The 5023-nt window shown below is 39.1% G+C and overlaps 1 long non-coding RNA gene across 1 annotated transcript; it reads right to left on the reverse strand.

Moving 5' to 3' along the window:
- Positions 1–2359: 2359 nt before the first annotated feature.
- On the reverse strand, positions 2360–3815 carry LOC125531695. Its single transcript, XR_007293469.1, has 3 exons — positions 3769–3815; positions 2862–2996; positions 2360–2472 (listed from the first exon to the last, which is right to left on the reverse strand). It is a non-coding gene; the product is annotated as an uncharacterized LOC125531695 (long non-coding RNA).
- Positions 3816–5023: the final 1208 nt, after the last annotated feature.

The following is a 5023-nucleotide window of genomic DNA, read 5'->3' on the forward strand; positions in this document are numbered from 1 at the left end:
TGTATTTTCAGATTTCTGCTAGCATGCATCAAGACATTTTATGTCTTTTACAGTGGAGCATATACTATTTTTTTGCCAAATAACTTCAAACAAAACAAAAGTGGAGCTTTATTTACAAGAATAGAACAAAACATATGCGAGTTTCGATCCATACAAGGTTTTCTCAAATGCTTATTAAGGCATAACACAAATGCCTAGTGTACTATAGAATCGTTAAATAGGTGAACCAGAAAGCACACAAAACATGTACTTTAAAAACACAACATGATGAGCGCTGTATCGTTGAACGACCTCATGTGGCAGAGGTGAATGGCTTGCGGTAGCAGAGCTGAACGGCCCGATCACTGCACAAAGATCAACACTAGTAATTTTGTACTTAAACGGCTTAAACAAGACAACAATGATCACTTGAACTGATGGGACAGTATCATGGGAACTTATAGCAATTGATCATTTGAACTAATAGCAATAGAAATTATAAATGTATACTGATGGGACAATATCAGGGGAACTTATAGCAATTGATCATTTGAACTAATAGCAATAGAAATTAGAAATTTGTACACGGATACGACTTATTGGCTGAGGTAGAAACAAGAACAAGAATTACAAGAGTGAACCAACCTCGATCCAAACCAAGCATCACAAGAATTAACACTTAATGAAAGTACAAAATATTTACCATACAGAAACTGAGAAACATAGTGATGGCTCGAAATTTATATAATATTAAAAGAAAGTAACCATGTATAACCAACATGAGTATTCAACAATCACAAAGTGGTAGGGGGGACCTGCTTGAAGCTCCTTGTGTCCCAGGCTCTGATAGTTCCATCACCAGAGCAAGAGCATATCACTTGCAGCAAAGACGGAGCTGAAAAGGCAATCTCATGGATATTCCCCTTATGGCATGTGCATTCCCCCAAATACTGTCCAGTTGCTGGAGCATAGAACTTGAGTGTGTTTGTTGACAGGGACACTATGAGCGTTGAGATCTCCTGGCTTGTCATGAGATGTACGGAATTAGATGCAACTATATATATCAAGTACTGTAACATGTATTTTTATCAACAGGTTCATTCAGTTATGAGCAATGGGAAGGAAAAACTTGCTGGAAGCTAGACTGAAGCTACACCATTCTCTATTCTTATCTGCCTACCAAGAAGCAATCTGGAAGACGTGGTCATCGCCGAAGTTGGTCTAGATGCTGTTCTTGAGGCCCAGCCGCCTGGTCAATGAGCCCACGCCGCCGGGGACCGGGGAACCGGAGGTCTCCGCCACGAACAGGCTCACTTCTGCCTCCACCTCCATGGCCGAATCGCCCCTGTTACCAACCTCCATCGCGCCCTTGAATCAGCACACACCGCCCAGAAAGAACAATCAACATGTATGTCAATGTCCAAAAATCACACCTTCTCCCAAGAGAGGAGAAAAAGAAATTGTGGCAACGGAGTACCACAATTTTCTTGCAACGGAGTACCACAATACTAAATGGTAGCCTAACTGTAATCAAATAGAATGCCCTTGCAACCACCTAAACAAGTAAACAAACTAGCTACAAATCTCACTACCTGAACCCACACCGTCAACTCATCTCTAATCTATCATCAGCTCATAGTTTCAGAGAAAAAAATGAGTGAACTATACACATGAAGCCTCTGCCACATGAAGCCTCTGTCAAATGAAATATACAAAATACTGACAAAACTTCACACTTTTGCACGAAGGGCATACTTCCAAACATGCTCGACGACACCCATTGAAACTGCGCAATTCATGGGTGGGAGCAAGCAGCAACTTTGAAGTATGCAAATTGGAAAGCTCATAAAGTAAAAAAAACATGGCATCTTGTTTTTTTCCAGAAAAACAATAGGAGCGCATCCGCATAGTTATTCATCTCCATATCAATAATACTTGGCCACCAAAAACCCGACAAATGTTTTTTTCGTGAAAACACACAACACGTTTTTTGAATGCATCAGTACAAGCTGACATTTTCAGTTTTTAGAAGCAATCAAACTTGCTAATTAGTACTCATGTACTTACTGGGACCACACATATCCTAATATTAGTACTCATGTACTTATTGCGGCCTGCACTCAGCTCCTTGAGTGACCGGCCACAAAACAAGGAGTTGTACTGTTAAGCAGGAGGTCCTCGACCCTGTGACTCCTCCAGCAGGCTTTTGATATACCCAGAATGCATCTTCCTTAGGAAGGAAGGATCAGCAAGTTCAATGTTTTCAGGCACTAAGGATCCATGAAGTTCAAAACTAGAGGAAATTAGAGGAAAGGCTCTGACCTCCACCAAGTGCAGTAGCTGAGCCATGCTGCAGCGGGAGAGTGACGACGTGCTCGAATGGGTGTTGCTGGTGGGAACTAGCGGGATCCAGGTCGCTGTTTTTGCGATGAACCGCCTGCGGAGGTGGCGTTGAACGGCCTGCGGTGGTGGCTGTGATCGGCCAGGGCGCTCCTAAAGACATGCCAACATAGAAAATATATCTTAGTGTTACAAGAGATAATACAAGCAAAGATGCATTCCAGTTATATGAGCAAATGAAAAGAAATTCAGCCATACAAGACTAATGAGTTATTGTTGTTTGTATGGCCTAAAAATAAATGAATAATCACATGTAATTTCCAGAAAGGGAAGAACATTTTGAACTCTTTCGCAAGTATATGTGATAAACAGATACAACGTATCCATTGAACTAATTTTTTTTCTCAATGAACTTTTGTCATATAGAAACTAGAATTTGTACCAATAGTTTATTTTTACCATGTCAAAAGCAAACAACATGCATATATATTGATCTGCTAGTCAACACATCAATAAGAACGACACTAAGATACAACAACAACCAGTCATGGTGCCTTGACCCGGCCTCCTTCGACCTATGATCCGACGTCGTTTATTCATTGTCCTTTTCATTAGTGGCAATGCCCCTGAACTTGGCGTAGACTGGTAGTAGAACTTACCGGCCCTCCACATTTGCACTGAAGACATTTAAACGAACATGAAATAAACCTCCTAGCATTTATTTTGTAAACTTTTCTCAAGGTACACATGTTTCCCTAAATTTGCAATTGGATTTTCTTATTTCTTTTATCAGATAACTTGCACATATAGATCTTCTTTACAAAATTATATAAATCATGGCAGCATTATCATGCTGAGATGAGTTATCAAATAGATCATGGCAGCATTATCACGTATTTATGAGACTACAATATCTAACCATCAAGCCTGAGCATTATCATGTGCATTGTCTTGTACTACAATATCATGTAATACTACATTTTTCATCAATTCAATATTCATCAGTACTAGTATGACTGGACAATAAGTTGAGATTAGTAGCAGCACGCGCAAGATGTACACTCCTGAAAATAAAGTGTACGAACTTTCTTAGTGACTTTAGTTGAACTTTCAAGCACATTTTTTATGTAAAATTTACTTTTTTTAACCGAAGTGAACTCTATTTTGTAGGCGAACCTTCCCTGTAGATGCACACAAACTTAATTTTTTGTTTGCACCTGGACTACCAACATGAATAAGCTATGATGACAGAAGAGTTGTATAAACTCCACAAATAACAGGAATCTTTTCTGTCAAATGGATCATACAAAATATTAACCAAAAATCATTTTGTATACACATTATCCTCATATCCCATAAGCCATTTTGTGTACAACATCATTATCAGGCATACCACAAGCACATGTTTGTGCTATAGGAAGATGGAAGCAGAGAATAAATTTGACTTACCAACGGGAAGTAGATGTATTGAAAAGCATCCATAAGATGAACTTGTGAATCTTGCTTTTTGCTGCATCCTGCAAAAAATAGGAACAAGTATGAGACTTCAGGTTTGTTCTGGGGCTGCCGGTAGAAGGCATAGTCCAACAATGGAATACGATAGACCTACATCATGGGAGTATGGTGCTCGAAAATTTAATCAATCACAAAATGAGATTTTCAATTAAAATCAGCATGAACTAAATGAAATCAGGAGCAAATTTATAGAATTGTTTTTTTGTTGCAGGGAAATAGCAAGAACTTCTAGGCCTAGAGAAGTAGATGGGATCCAGGCACAGGAGCAAGAAGTGACAGCTTGCCAAAGTGTGAGGAGGGGCTCGTCCGGTGGCGAATCAAGGAGAGATTATGGTGACACGGTGAGGTCGTGATGCAGGCGCCCCTGAACTGATGTGAATTTTCTTGTCAAACTGTTGTGCAATCGTGCAATGAGTGAGCTACCATATAATATAAAGTCAAGCTCTCTCTAACACACATCAAAATATTTTTTACGACTGTTTTGTATGAACTAATGACAAAATACACATTGAACTGATAATATTTTTTTTCATATAGGAAACATGTTCTTCTCCACATGAACTGATACTCTAACACACAGAGAATTGTTTCCATGCTTTTCTAAGAACCAAGGATAAAATAAATAGTGATTTTCCAGGGTCTCATTACAACCTTGCTTCCAGTTCAATTAAGGATTCATGTGACACTTGCTTCCCATTTGAATCGGTACTAGTACGACTCAACAATAAGTTCAGAATTGTAGACGGCATCCTTGTCAGTACAACTCATCAGTACTATATGGATGTTACTTTTAACATTAAGAATAGTACTAATCGATACTAATATTGTGTAAGTTGTACTGATTAGTACTGCTACTGTCGTACTGTTGAGCAGTACTGATGTAGCTAACACAGAGAATTTTCCATCTAGTGGACTTTTAACATTATATTAGAAAATGAAATCTAGAGCAATTATCTTGTTGAACCAATAAAGAAATATAGCGGAGCAGCTCCAAACACATCCAGCTCCAAACACAACCCGCAATCATCAACTAAAGTTGTTCTTACTCTGACCAAGTTCAGTTTTCTTAAGAAAATGGATGAAAATTGCATCGGCTTTGCCATCAAATTTTTAGCATGTATGGGGACAGACAGGCGATGAGAGGATGGAGCTTCGAATGGTGGAGAGGAACTACGATCGAGAGGTGGCA

This window comes from Triticum urartu, chromosome 1 (genome assembly GCF_003073215.2).
Source record: "Triticum urartu cultivar G1812 chromosome 1, Tu2.1, whole genome shotgun sequence".
NCBI classification, from domain to species: Eukaryota; Viridiplantae; Streptophyta; class Magnoliopsida; order Poales; family Poaceae; genus Triticum; species Triticum urartu.